The 15,535-nt window shown below is 47.2% G+C and overlaps 1 long non-coding RNA gene across 1 annotated transcript; it reads left to right on the top strand.

Annotated features, from left to right (window-relative positions):
• Window positions 1-19: 19 nt before the first annotated feature.
• Window positions 20-3,961, top strand: LOC125933483 (uncharacterized). Its single transcript, XR_007460971.1, has 2 exons — window positions 20-106; window positions 3,668-3,961. It is a non-coding gene; the product is annotated as an uncharacterized LOC125933483 (long non-coding RNA).
• Window positions 3,962-15,535: the final 11,574 nt, after the last annotated feature.

Raw genomic sequence — 15,535 nt, 5'->3', positions numbered from 1 at the left:
CACAAGTGAAATGACATCACAAGGAAGCAGGCAAAATCAGAATGTAGAACATTCTATAGAACAACTGATCAACTTCTCTAACCAGTCAATGGTTTGTGGAAAAATGGTATGTGGAAGAGGGTATTCTAGAATAATAGTGATTCTATTATTTGCTTGAAAATGTCCACCAAGCCAAGTAGTATGTATGTATATGTGCACATATACGTGTACATACATGTGTACATCTTCTCTATCCATTTCTCAGTTGATGAAAATTTGGGCTTTTTCCATAATTTGGCTATTGTTGATAGCACTTATAAACATTGGGGTGCGTGTGCCCCTTTGAATCCGCATTTTTGTAACCTTTGGATAAAAACCTAGTAGCGCAATCAAAGAGAGTGAAGTCTTGCCATTTGCACCAACGTGTGTGGAACTAGAATGTATTATGCTACATGAAATGAATCGGTCAGAGAAAGACAAGTATCGCATGGTTTCACTCATAGGTGTAATTTAAGAAACACTACAGATGAACACAGGGTAAGGGAGGGAAAAATAAGATAAAAACAGAGAGGGAGACAAACCGTAAGAGACTCTTAAATGCAGAGAGCAAACTGAGGGTGGCTGGAGGGGAGGTAGGTGGGGAGATGGGCTAAAGGGCATTAAGGAGGGCGCTTGCTGGGATGAGAGCTGGGCGTCATATGTAAGTGATGAATCCCTGGGTTCTACTCCTAAAACTAAACTACTACACCACAGTTACTACCTACATTACTAACGACACCGTATGTTAACTAACTTGAATTTAAATAAATAAATTAAAGTGTGTGTGTGTGTGTGTGTGACCCTTTAGCTATCCTGGGTCACCCTTAAAGGCTGACCCTTTCCTGTCAGGACCCTCCCTGTGGAAAGACTGTGCTTCCCAGACCATTGAGAGCAGGATGAACAAACAAGAAATAAGAGGAAGCAACCTGGTACCTCCCCAGCTGAAGCTTGAAAAGCCTTTGCGTGTTCCCCCACCTCTTTCCCAAGAAATGGGCTAGTTCTTCAAACTGGGTCTGAGGGCACAGAGCCAAAGTCAATCGATGTGGGGTGTGGAACATGAACCAAAAGAGAAACCTTTGTGGGTAAAAGCCACTGAGATTTGGAGGTCACTTGTTGTGACCCATCCTAAGCTGTCCTAAGCTCACATAACAATCTCCATAAGATATTAACATGAAACATTAGTGATACATGAGCAATGCCCATAATTTGTTGAAGTGCATATTTAAGATGGAAGGAATAAAATGGCCATGGTAGGCAAAATTCTAAGATGGCCCCAAGATTCATACTCCCTGGTGTACCCACTCTGAATAATCCTCTCCCTCTGACTGAGGGTAAGACCTGTGAATATGACGGGATATCATTGCCCATGACAGGTTACTGAGCAGATGACTTCAAGTTAATCAAAAGGGAATCATCCTTGGTGGGCCTGACCTAATCAGATGAGCCTTTAGAAGAGGGTAACGTGTCAGACATATTTCCCTGCTGGCCTCAAAGGAGAAGCAAATCGCTGCCTAGGGAGAGGATGGCCTGTAGGAGCTGAGGGCCTCAGTCCTACAACCACAAGGAAGTGAATTCTGCCAACAACCACACGAGCTTGGCTGCGGCCTCTGAGCCTCAGATGAGCCTTCCCGCCCTGCTCAACATCGGGATTGCAGCTCCGTGAAAGTTGAGCAGAAGAACCAGCTAAACTGTGCCCAAGGTCCTGAACCACAGAAACCGTGAGATAACAAATGCGGGTTGCTTAAGCAGCTAAATCCATGGTAATTAGGAATACAGCAACCCAAAACAAACATAATGTCTGTGACTTGTTTTAAAATAAGCCAGAAAAAAATGTGGGGGAAAGGCAAAGCAAGCGTGACAAAATCTGGTTAATACTTGAATCTGAGTGATGAGTAGTTCACTATTATATTCTGCCTACTTCTCTGAAAATGAAAAATTTTAAAGGATCCTCATCAGGCTGTAATCTCCTTAGGTCAGGGGCAATGACGATTCCATTCATCACTGTGTCTCTGGCAACTATCGTCAGCCCGCGGCACACCGTGGACCAATGACTGTCAGATCAGCTCACTGACAGGATGCTGTGTTACAGCTTAGGAACTCACAACATCCTCTTGCACTTGGCATGACTAACACCATTTTACAGATGTAAGAACTGAGGCCTGGGGGGTTGACGACTCAACTCATGGGGCGCGTAAGTGATGAAAGGAGTATTCGGGTCTTTCGATTCCTGATGCAACATCCACCGGCCTCGCTTTGAATCGCAGTGTCTGCCATCCGGGTCTTCTCTGGGATTGAAATAGCTGCTGTTTCGTTCTGGTTTATCGGGAGAATTTACGCACACCACCACAGTCATATTGAGACATCCGTTAGAAAACCCAGGCAGGCAGGTTAAATGTTAATTTCCTTTCTACTGTACCATTGTCTAACCTCCTTCCATGAATCAACGTGAGTAGAGGGTTCTTCACTTACTGACATAAAACAAATTGAACAAATTATGTTACTTAGCCGAGGAAGAACTGGTCACGCCATTGATTCTGGTCCAGCCTGAGCCCAGCTCTTCCTCCTTATTAACATTCACTTGCAAATGAGGTATGGACCCTTTAACAGAAGGTTGCATTGATCTCATTAGCATATCTGGCTGCGCGGCGGCTCATCGGTGGTCTTATTTGTAGGCGCAGCTTCTAGGTAGCACACCTGCCTGGTGCCCGCTTCTTAGCAGGCTATGAATCACAATCATAACCAGGCCATGAATCAGAGCTGTAGGTGAAAGCCATTTCTAACGATGATATCAGTACCTTCAGAGCACACAGAGGACTCAGAGTGAGCACGAGCCTTCCCAGATGTTAAATAACTAACGCAGCCTGCTACATATTTCTTTTTCTTGAAAAAGGCTGATGGCAGAGAGAGGGAATTTTAAGCTCTCATCCTCCAGGGCCGTTTTGGCTTCTATTGGAAAGACCTTTGGGGACAATGCGGGAGCCCCGTCTCTGAGCCCAAGTCCCACACAGCCGCCCTTCGGTTGGATATTGCTGAAGGGACGATAGCTAACCGCATGGAGTGTATGTGAAAAGCCCAAGGCCCTCCTGGGGAGGCTGGAGGGCCGGACAAGGTCTCCCCGGCTCAGAGCAGGAGCTGGGGAATCAAAGGCCCCCCAGGGAGGGCTGCGCTTTTCCCTGCATTCGCTCTGTAACTTGGACCCCTTGTTGGCCTCCCTAAAACTGATTTGCTGATTTCTGCAAAATGAGGCTGATAACAATCAGTATTATGAACCCCATTTTACAGATGGGGAAACTGAGGCTCACGGAGTGAGCGGTAAGTGATAGAGCCAAGCCTGGGGCTCAGATCTGCCTGTGTCTCCAAAGCCCACAGATTTTTCTCCAAGTGACACCGGGTCTCTGGAGCATCCTGTCACTGGAGGACTGGGTTTCCGCAGAGGAGTCAGGGAGCTTACAAATGACATTTGCAGTTCCCATCGCTAACTTGCTCCCTCGGCCTTTTACAACTCTGCATGACCTGAGGAGCAATCAAAGGAGAGGAACTTAAAAGCCACTTTAAATTTCAGACCAATTCAATTTTGGAATATCACTCGTGAGGTGTAGCTTCTAGACGAAATTTCTAAATGACTAATACTCTTCTTTGTCCATTTCAGGGGAAAATGAATGTTGCTGCTAACATTTGACATCAATCGCCAAATCACATGTTGTCACATCATTACTCAGCTCCGTGACAAAGGCAGAGGAAAGAGACTGCGGCTGTAATGGTGCTGTTGGGCGAGGAACCCATTCGGGGGCCCTGGCAAGGATGGAATAGGGAACAGAATGAAATCTGGCTAGAGACGCTCTGCATTATGGGTCATGTTGAGGAGGAAACAGAATAAGAACCTGATGCCTTATCAGGATGACTATACATTTCATGTTTAATTGCATAAATTTCTGTGTTTTAATTTGGCCCTAGTGTGCCTTTGATGGACCTGTCACTGAAGGTAGCTGGCCACCAAGACAGAGAGGTGAGGTGTCCGTCACTTACGTTACAGGGCAGGCTAAGTCCATCAGCTGCAACCTCAAAATCAGGCCGCCCCTCTTTCTGTTCACATGCCCATGAGGAATGGTTTTTCTTCTGCCACGAGAAAGGCGACGAATCCTCCGAACCCAACCCAAGGCCAGTGCTCCAGGGCCAGGTGTTGTGGAGGTCGGCAAGTAGGACAGAATTGGTGCTGTCCTGCCTCAGAGACACCTCTGGCATCTTCTTACGCCGAGAGGATGGGTAAGAGGCTGCAAAGAGCCTTCGAGGCCCATGTGAGAGTGCAGGGCCAGTGGTTTCTGTTGGCTTCCATACACCCCATTTTGCCTGTAAGTAGCGTATTTACGTTGGACCCGTTTCTCCATCGTGACCCAATGTTGAGATGATCTTGTTGGTAGGTCGTAGGCAACTTTGGCCAGGGGAGAGTAGGCATACCGAGGATGACAAGAGTCACAAAAGCAAGCAGCCGACACTTCATTCCTTCTTTGCGGTCTAAAGAAAAACACACGAAGAGGTGCCGGGGTGACTCGGTCGGTGAAGCGTCCGACTCTTAGTTTTGGCTCAGGTCAGGATCTCACGGTGCGTGGGTTCGAGCCCTGCTTTGCGCTCTGCACTGGCTGCACGGAGCCTGCTTAGGATTTTTCTCTCTCCCTCTCTCTCTGCCCTTCCCCTGCTCGCACACACACACTCTTTCTCTCAAGATAGATAAACATTAAAAAAATTAAAAGTAAAGAAGAACACTAAGGACCCAGAACTTTGGGGCCCTCAATGAACTTAGTTCTTGCCGTCTGCCTGGACCTGGGCTTCCAGACGCAAGTGTCAAAACGACAAAGACAGGTGGGGATAATCCCACCCTCTCCCTGTCACTCCACCCCGGGTATACTTTTATGATCACATCCTTGGTGAAGCAGTTTAGTTTGTCCCCATGGCTCCCCTTTTGCTATCGATTTAAGACCTGTTCTATGTTATTGGCAGGCAGGGGTAGTATTAACAGAGATCAGGGAATGATTTTTTTTTTTTTACATGAATTCTCATAGACATATTGTCCTTTTATAAGCCCTCTTCCCACAGGCTGCATTTTCCTGGGACGCAGCCTTGACAGAGAACATGGAGCCCCAGTAATGAGAAGCTGCAGTGAGAAGGAAGGGGGGGGGCCACAAAGGCAGCAAAACCTGTGAAGGGAGAAGTTGACAGGCCCCGGGGCGCATGAGGGAGGTTTGGGGCAAGGGGTGGGAAGGTCAAAAGAAATTGCTGAAGCCTCAGGTCTGGCAAAATGATGGTCGCATTCACGCAACAGGCACCCGTGGTAGGGGTGAAGATGGCAGCATGGACGTGATGCTGATGGACACCCTGGGAGGGACCCGGGCTTGACAGAAAGGTGCCGGCGGGAGCTGTGGCTGCACCAGTTCCACAGGCAGAGGCGGTACCCGAAGCGCTGTGATCGTGCCAACTCACCGAGGCAGACACGCACATGTAAATATTTGGAACCGTTCCTAAATCTGCATAAAGGCCGGGAATGTAAATTACCCACAGAAGCGAATGGAAACGTGACCAGGACCCTTAGCCAAGGGGGGACCTCTTTGGGGTTGACGGCTTCTTGTCAAAATAGACACGGCCCCTTCTTCATCATGTTAATTGGGCGGACTCATCTCCTCTCGGCTCTAGAATCCCGGCATGAGTTGCTTATTTTCCTAAAAGCCCCAAATGCAAATATGTAGGTTTGTGTTTGCCTGTAATTAGCATGATGTATCTATTCAGAGTAACTACAACATCCCTTCCTGGTAATGAAAAGTGATTAATTACCAATTACGGCAAGTATCCAATTTCGTGCAGTTTACCACTGGTCTGTACCACTGAATTGCTAGCGTTCTAATTGCAGACATTACAAGTTCTAGGTAATTATTGCTGAAAGATCAGTAATATTAAAAATATTGGTTGCAGCTATTATTACATTTGCTCTAAATGCAACCAAGATTTCGAATTTATGTCGGAGCTCCCAGCCATGTCATCAGGCTATTTCTGCGACTGGTTTGGAACAACTGGTTTTTATCTGCCTTTCTCAGAGCCTATTACAACAAGTCTATTAGCAGCTCTGGGCTCCCCATTTTGTAAAGCTTCCATTAAGTGAAACAAGCTAAAAAATCGCTAGTAGGTGCCTTTAGCAAAGTAGGGAGGTAATTATCTCATTTACAGATAACTACGTGCATTTCATTTTTCAAAGCACAAAGAGAAAACTAGGTCTAAATGACACTTTTTCGTACTCATTAAATTCACTAGAGAAATATCAAATTAGGAGTTCTCAGTACAAATGCCATCATGAACTCTGACAGCAGCTATCAACAACAGGGACATTTTGGGGAAATGTCTTCACGCCCGAAGTGGAAATCAAGGAAGAGTCTTGAGAGCTTGCAAAAGGTTTGTTGTTGGTGGTGTTGTTTGCTCTGTCTTGTTTTTTAATGTGTGTTTTTTTTTTTTTTTTAGTTTACTGTTTCATTCCCGTCATCCAAACCCCTGAGCTATACTTCTAAATGACTGGCTTATCCGTGAGCATGCCAGGCACACACAGTTCAGAAAACTGGAGAGTCCACACAAGCCAGGTGGCCCTGGGCAGCCAAGGGAGGCCAGCGTCACCAGGACAGATGACTTAGCTGTGCACTAAGCATACAGACAGAGGGAGATCAGAGAGACAGCTAAATACCATTCAGCTAACATGGTGGTCAACACAAAGAAGGATGTGGCCAACTCCCTGGAGAGGGAGAATCCAGAATTCACAGAGGAGGGGGGGGTGCATTAGCCGGGTCTTGAAGGATGAATAGGAGTTCATCATCTGCATGGAGAAGGTTAGGGAAGGGCACCCTAGGGAGGGTTCATACCCAGAGGGCACTGAGGCTTCATTGTGCTCTTGGAATGAGAGAAGATATCTGGAGGGAAGTGTCCAGTTGAGGAGATCATTGTAAGTACAATGATTGTAAGTAGAACAGTTTCAGAAAGCCTCGTAGCCTGGCCCCTATTGTTGATAACAACAAAAAGCAGTAAACTATAAAAACGCTCGTCACGAAAGAGGTGACTGAATAAACAAGGGTACATACCAATAGTGGGATCAAACATAGAACAATAAAAATGCTTGGAGAAGTATTTTAAAAGCAAGAACCAAAATGGTAGAGACAGATTGTCTCAAATATGTAACATCACATGCACAGGAGGCAGAAAGTATTCCACACGCTAGCAGAGGCTGGCCCTGGATGGAAGGGAAGGGTCTTTCTCTTCTCCCTTCTCCATATATTTCGTTTTTCAATAACTAACTTGTTGCTGTGATTTTTAAAAAGGTGAAAAAATCTGCACAATAAGTAAGCCCTAGGTAGAGCATAGAATTCAGAAGGAACACAAGAAATTCATACATTTTTCTCCACATTTCAATGGCCCACCCCTGACAAATTTACTTTAGGAAAGTAGGCCAGTATCTGAACACACTTCAAATCTAGAAACAAGGTTTTATAACTTACTGAGTATCTACTGAGATTCCATAATCACAAAGATTGGGGGAAAAGTTTTTTTTCTGACTCATTGGAGCTGAATTTTGGCCCCCATCTTCCATACCTCATCACCACCCTTGTCCAAAGGGCTTGGAAGGACACCATTTTGGGACAACCTAGTTACAGCAATGGGAGACAGTACCCTTGAAATAATGCGGCACTCCACCATGAGGACATCCCTCCCAAAGGGTCCAAGAGCTTCTGGCCATCATCCTGACGACCACGGGGGTGGGGCATTATTGACACTTTAAGCATCCTAGAGCCCTACACAAAGAGGCACATTGTTTTGTATTATGTATTCATTGGGGTCCCGTCCACTATGTATGGGGTTTCCTTTTAGCACGCTGTATACAGCAGGCAGGACTGCTGTGCGGAAAAGCAGGCCTGTAAAACCCAACTGACTGATAATGATTCATCACCATTTTTAGGGTCCGTTGCACAAACTATTTTGACAGTTGAAGCTCATAAATTAACGAGCAAGCCCAAAGTGACAGAATGAAGAAGATGTTGTGGCCACTTCAATTTAACCACCGGGTGATCACTCAGAAACTCGGGGCACAGAAGGTGCAGAAGGCTGCCTCCCTCTTTTGTTCCTGCTTAGCTAGAAGATAAATGTCTGAAACTAAGGACCCCGGGCACTCAATAATAAAAACCTTTTAGAGAGGAGAGCCTTGCACTAGTTAAAAGAAACCTGTTCCATTTTTCTGGGGGGAAGAATGGAAGTAAGTTTTCCTGATGGCAGACATCAAGCCCTTTTATTGAGACTAACAAGTTCAAATCCGTGAAAGAAGGGGACGAGAGGAAGAAAAAAGGAGAAAGGGAGAAGAGAGAAGGAAGAAAGGAAACAAAACTCGCAGAACCGCAACTTAGAGCAGTGGGAGAAACTTGAGAAATTAAAGCAAATGAGCCCTCGGAACATGCATTCAGAGACACCACGCACCTTCTAAGGTGTTAACAAGATGAATAAGAAAATCTCTAGCTCCAAGTCCCCAAGCAAGCTATTACAGGCCTTCACAGCACTGTGTTTGCTCAAAACAAATAGTGGCTGCCGTGTTTTAATCCCTAGAGAGAAGGAAACTCGTAGGTGAGTGTGATGCTTAGATCCTAAAAGGATTTTAGATGTGTACATATATGTCATGGAACACAGCGCCCCCAAAATGGACTTTGGTTCACATCCAAGTCATTCTGGCCAAAGACAAGCGATGGTTTAAGAGACTTCTCTTCCCAGAGGGGCGATGAACGGTAGAATCAATTAGAAATAGTCACAAGTTGGGGCGCCTGGGTGACTCGGTCGGTTAAGCGTCCGACTTCGGCTCAGGTCATGATCTCACGGTCCGTGGGTTCGAGCCCCGCGTCGGGCTCTGTGCTGACAGCTCGGAGCCTGGAGCCTGCTTCCGATTCTGTGTCTCCCTCTCTCTCTGCCCCTCCCCTGTTCATGCTCTGTCTCTCTCTGTCTCAAAAATAAATAAACGTCAAAAAAAAATTAAAAAAAAAAAAGAAATAGTCACAAGTTAGATAGGAACACCCATTTCATAATTGAGGAAAATGTACTCCTTCTCCTTCTCCTTAGGAAAGTAATCCCCTGGGGGGGGGGGGGAGTAGTGAATTGGATTGCTCAGGTACAAATGGCACCCTTCCAGCTGAGTAGACATCACCCCGTATTTCAGTCCGAGCAACTTTTAAATTACTTGGGAGAATTCATGGAATGTTTTTCAGTTTGACAGCTGTCAGGCCAAAAAGCATGCTGCTATGTAGGAAGCAAACCCTCCAAAGATTTATTTTTTTAATGGATTGGAAATTAAAAGAACTTTAACATGCCCTTTTGAGAGCCAGCCTGGGGATCGGACTATGCTACAAGGAGACCTTTCCTTACAAGTGCTGAAAATTGGGGCTGACAGGGCAGGTCAGAGGCACTCAGATCGTGTCTCCATGAAGCCAAAACAAGTGTCTGAAAGGGAAAGATACAATCAAGCCACTGGGCTATTTTGTCTACACAATACTGAAATGCCAGTTTGGCCCGATATCTTCCACCAACCCTGACGTCAAAGAAAGAGAACCAGAAAGGACCACCAAGAGATAACCCAGTACAAAGGAGGAAGCCAAGGCATAGAATGGGGTAGGGGAGGACTTGCCCAGAGTCCATGACCAAGGAAGGGACAGTTGAACAGGGTCAGATCCTGGGTACCAATAATCTCAGAAGGATTCCTCAAACCTACAGGCAGTGACCCCAAGTCTGGCATTTTCACGGAGAAGGGGGGTGCTATTGAGTTGTCAGATTTAGCAAATAAAAATTCATCTGGTTAAATTTTAAGTCAGATAAACAATAAATACTTTTTTTTTCTTAGTATGGGTATATCCCATATGGTATTTGAGACATACTAAAAAATAATGTATTTGTTGAGTATCTGAAATTCAAATTTAACAGGGCATCCTGGGGACATACCTTGGGGACAGGGACATCTCACCTCCCCATCCTACCGCAGGCGAAACCATGGCAGTCACGGAGCAGGCCCTAGGTGGATGAAGGTCCGTGACCTGAGCTGGTAGATAAAGTCACTGGGCTCAGACGGCAGCCTAACAGATCTAGTTTGGAGCCAAAGAGGAACAACCTGCTAAAAACGCAAAATTCCTTAAGTAGTAGAAGGCTTTGATGGAAGGAAGGGAGCAATAGTATGTGAAGAAGTCACGTGAGCCGGGCGCTTTCTACAAAGCTTCCCACTTAATCTTCCTCTCCATCCCTCAAGTCGCCTTCCACGGTTTACAGATAAGCACCTTGCTGAGTAGTGGGAACAGGGCTGCTCCCAGACCACGTTAACGACAGCAGCCGGCCCCTCGGGAACGTCACTGCCTGTGCCAGGCACTGTTCCAGGCACTGTGTCCATTTATCCTGGTTACTCTTCTCAACAGCCCTGTCATTTGAATAGATTGGTCTCATTGTCCAACGTAGAAACTGCAGCACAGAACAGCGAAGACACTCGCGCAGAGCCACACAGCCAGGACTTACCCAGCCGTCGGATCCGTGATGTCCCTGCTACAAGCCTCCATCACGCAGCCCTGTGGCCTCCACCACCGCTCAGCATCCCGCTTGGTCTTTGCAGTTCACGCAAACGCAGCCACCCCCAGCCACGGCTCTGAGCAGAATGCAAAACCAAAATCCGCTGCCCTAGCTGAAGGCTCCTGCCTCCAGGCCAGCCCCGCCTGCTCCTCTCTTCCCTGCCCTTGTAAGACAGTGACAACTGTCCTCGATTAGAAGCCAGCTGTGAGGCAAACGCCCTGGGGGAGAGCCGGGGTGTGGTGGTGTTAAGGCTGCAAAATACTACCTCCCAACAGCAGAACATAATCTCTCTTTTTCCTGTCTTCCGCCCTGAAAATGAAGACTCATGTTCGTGGAGATTTTGACCTAACTGCAATAAATCATAATGTCCACTTGATGGGCATTACCCTTTAATTATTGTGTTCCTAGAACAAATAAACCATTCTCCTATAGGAGCAAAAAGAAAGTGCTTCGTGCCTCTGATGTCTGCAAATCATTTCTGCCAAACTTGACTTCTGCTTGTATTTAGAAATGCCTGGCTAAGAAATCACAGTTAGCAAGAATGCCCGCAGGCCTCATTAATTCCCAGTGATAATTCAGCCGAAAACAGCAGACACTCCCTGAGGACCCACGTGCCAAGCACCCTGCCTGAACCTGGCAGCGAACAGGGGCTCAGCCCAGGGCCCTGGACGAGTACCATTTGCAGAGGGCACGACAGGGCTCCCGGAAATGATTCTTGGCCTCGGCTTCCAAAAGCGCGGGAGTTCATCGCTAAACTCTGCGGTCAGACGGCTGCGTTCACAGTCTGGTGCTCCCATCACCAGGTCGCGTAGGTGAGTTTCTCGCCTCCCCTAAAGCAGTATCTCTCATTCCACCCTTATAACACGGATCGAGTGGCCAATAAATGTTAACCAAGAAATCAATCAAGAAATAATCCTTTTTCTGGCCTCTACCTTCCATTGTGCTATGAATTAGAATCCCTATCCAAAGCTCTGAAAAATCAGAGCTTACAAGTGACCCAACGGAAACCATCCAACCTTAACCAAAAACTTTATTCCGCGGAATTAAAGCTATTGTGTAAAGGAGCAAGACCTATAAAAATACCACTAGACAGACCTATGAGAACATTTCTCATACGACATCAGAAAATATACCCATTTCTGCATAAGAAATTATCACTAAGAGATTATAATGTATTTCTGTTGCTTTGTAATACGTTCTTTTCATTAAATGCAGTAAGGGGATGCCACCCTGTCCATCCCAGGTCTGGATCAAAGACCTAAGATCTGAGGCAGATCTAAGACCGGCCACTCACAGCGGTGTTCCTGCCCTGGGGTGGAGCCAATGAGGGGGTGGAGCCAATGAGGGGGTGGAGCCAATGAGAGCGCGGCCCCAGAACTTAGAGTCGCCTTAATGCCCCCTTCCCCAGGATCACCCACGCCCACCTGATACCCCTTCCCTGAGGGCTGGGTGTGGAGCCCACTCCCTAGTCCATCCCCGGAGTGACACCACAGATGAACGCCACAGGTATCAGAACACCTGTCACACAGCTGGAGCCCCCGCTAACCTGCCCTTCCTGGCCAGGAGATCCCAGGCACAGAATCTTCCTCCCCCCTCCTCAAGTGCTCACCCGCCTCATTTGTAGACTTGGACCGTCCACCAGATGTCTGTGTTAGTTTCACTTATACCAAAGAAATCTAGTCCAGAAGGCTGAAATCAGAGCGTCAGCAGGACGGTGCTCCCTCTGGAGGCTCTAAGAAGTCCATTTCTTGCCTCTTCCTGCCTCTGTGGCCCCTGGCCTTCCTTGGCTTATGGCCACATCACTCCAATCTCTGCCTGTTTTCACATTGCCTTCTGCTCTCCTCTGTCCCCTCCCATAAAGACACTTGTGATTGCATGGAGGGCCCGCCCGGGTAACCCAGGATAATCTCTTCCCATCTCAAGGTCCTTATCTGTATCTGGAAAGCCCCCTTTTCAGCCCCCACTTGTTTGGATGGCTACCATCAAGAAGACAAGAGAATAAATGTTGGCGAGGGTGTGGAGCAAATGGAATCCTTCCTTGTGCACTATTGGTGGGAATACAGAAACTATAGAAAATAGTATGGAGGTTCCTCAAAAAAATGAAAATAAAACTACCACATGATCCAGCTATCCCATTTCTGGGTATCCATCTAGAGAAAATGAAATCACTGTCCCAAAGAGACATCTGTATCTCCATGTTCATTCCAGCACTATTTACAATAGCCAAGAAGTGGAAGGCAACCTAAGTGTCCATCTATGGATAAATGGATAAAGAAAACGTGGTCTATTTATACAATGGAATACGACTCAGCCAGAAAAAAAGTGAAGGAACTCCTATCGTTCGCGCCAACATGGATGGACCCTGAGGGCATTATGCTAAGTCAGAGAAAGACAAATACTGTACAATCTCGCTTATGTGAGGACTCTTAAAAAAACAAAGAGAAACAGAGAACGGATTGGTGGTCGCCAGAGGATAGTGGTGGGAGAAATGAGTGAAGGTGGTCAAAAGGTACAAACTTCCCATTTCTAAGTTCTGGGGATGTAACGTACGACATGGTGACTATAGCTGACAAATATTGTGTATTTGAAAGTTGCTAAGAGTAGGTCTTAAAAGTTCTTACCACAGGGGAAAAATTTTTGTACTGTTGGAGGTGATGGATGTTAACTACATTTATAGCAATCATATCACAATATATACATCTATCAAATCATTATGTTGTACACTTAAACTTATACAATGCCATATCTCAATGAAAATGGGGGGTGGGGGGGAGAAAGAGAGAGACCCTTTTGCCTTGACAAGTAAATTCACAGGTTCCAGCGATGAGGACACGGTATCTTTAGGGGGCGCTATTCAGCCTACTACGGTGTCTGTCCTCTCAGGGTCCCAAGGAGAGGAGATGTCTCCTCTGCCTCTGCGTTCATGGTTCCCCTGTGATGCCGTGTAAAGCAAAACTTCCCCAAGTGATCGTTAACCACGTGGATGCTGGCACAGTCACAACCCACAGCTCGGACACCCACAACACGGCTGTCCAGAACGCCAGAACCAGGCTGCAACCCCCACCCCACCTGCCAGAGAGTTGAGAGGAATCCAGTGGACCTTCAGACCCCAGAGGAAAGCAGATGCCTCCTTTTGCCTTAAGTGGTGAGCTGTCTCATCGACACCACCTTATGGACCCTCAGAGGTCCTCCTGAGAAGGCAGGAGCTGTTCTTACCTACATTTTACAGACAAGGAGACTGGCCTAACAAGCTGAACTAGATTGCTCCAGAGTCTGGACTAGAACCCTACTGCTAGAGAAGGGGACCAAAGGGGTGCTGTCTTTGGAGAAGGGATATTCTGAAGCTCTGAAGAAAACCCTCCCCTCTCCTTTCCCCCCCAGTGTTTCTCTCTGGGAAGGATTTCGCCTCTGGAATGTTTCCCAAACTTTGGCTTGACAAATCATTCCAGAAAGAAGAAACCCTGTTCAGAAGCCAAAAAGGGGCCAGATGAGGAAACAGGTACTTCTGTGGTCCTCCCTGCACCAATTCCACCCCTCCTGGCCTGGGGGGCCAGGGGCTCGAGAGTCTCCTTAACGGAGCCAGGGAGACTTCCCAGCGGCCCTGCAGCTCCTGGCCTTGCCCCTGCCACCCTCTTTGAAGGACCCAAAACCTGTGTGAGGCTGGTCCCCAGGGGGAAGGATGGACCCCTTCTTCTCCTTCTCTGTTTAAGAATCTGCATTTGGAGCCAGCCCACCCTGAACCCCTCCCCCGCCCAGACGGGGCATGAGAAACCCTTCAAGCTCATCTCACAGAAGGACCTCACCCCTTAGCCCAGCTGGGGTTGGCCTCTAAATGGGAAGGAAGTGAACTGTGTGTTGGATGGGGGGGGGGGGGGTGTCCTGGAATACTGGAAAGCTAATCTCAATTTTTTTTTAATTACTCAAAGCCGGTGTGTTGTTCCTAGTAGTCTAACAGATTTCCGTCTTCCACCTTTCAGGTTTGGCTCTTTAAACTTAACCTCCAGTCCTCCCCCAACCAGAGGCTCCTTGCATCCTTGCAGTGTCCCCAGGCTCTGGGCCTGACTGCAGATTCTACAATCCACATCCTCGAAGCTCTCCTGCTCCCTCCCACCCACCAGCCCCTTCCCTGCCGGCAGCCAGCCAGCCACGTAATTGCCAAAGGAAAGGCAGCTTGTTTGCCGCCTCATCCAGGAATGATTAAAGGTAGAAGTTTTTCAGGCATTAGCGACAGAAAGAGTATAGTTAAAGCTGCTTTAAAAAGGGAGAGGCGTATAAAGAGATGGTACTCAAAGCACTATTAAAAGCATCATGCTTGTTAAAACCAGTAAAAAGGCTGGGAATAGGCGAGGGAAAGGCAGCTTCCTCTCCAATTACGGCGAGGGGCACACACCTTGAAGGTCTCTTTGAATTGTGGCCGCCAGCCCCTGCCCCCCCCCTTCCCCTGCCGCCCCCTCGCCCCCCTCCGCAGGGCCATTCATCGGTACATTAGGGAGGAGGCAGAGGGTGACAATGCTCCCCCAAGTTCACTTCTCGCTTGTTACAGGCGACCCATTTAGAGCTGAATGACTATGTTCAGAGACAGCTCTAAATGACACCCTCCACCTCTTCACGAAGCCACTTGGTTTTGTCTTTTTTTTTTTTTTTTTTTGTATCCTGGAGATATAATTGATAAACCGAACGCCCGTCCACCTTAAAGCGGGGCGCCTCCCTCGCCACCTGGTTAAAATTCCTCCTCCTTTTCCCACCTCCCTACATCCATTTTGCTCTGTGCTGTTTAAACAATACTTCATCAAATGCAGCCTGGAGCAAATAAGAAAGCTCAGTAGAGTAAATAAAAAGTCAAAAAAAAAATCACCGGCTGGAGGGTAAGTACTTTTATTCCTGTACTTTCATTGCCTGGGGAATTATT

This window comes from Panthera uncia, chromosome D2, assembly GCF_023721935.1.
Source record: "Panthera uncia isolate 11264 chromosome D2, Puncia_PCG_1.0, whole genome shotgun sequence".
Classification (NCBI taxonomy): domain Eukaryota; kingdom Metazoa; phylum Chordata; class Mammalia; order Carnivora; family Felidae; genus Panthera; species Panthera uncia.
Note: the sequence above shows the minus strand (reverse complement) of the source record. Positions and strands in the feature narration are given on the sequence as shown.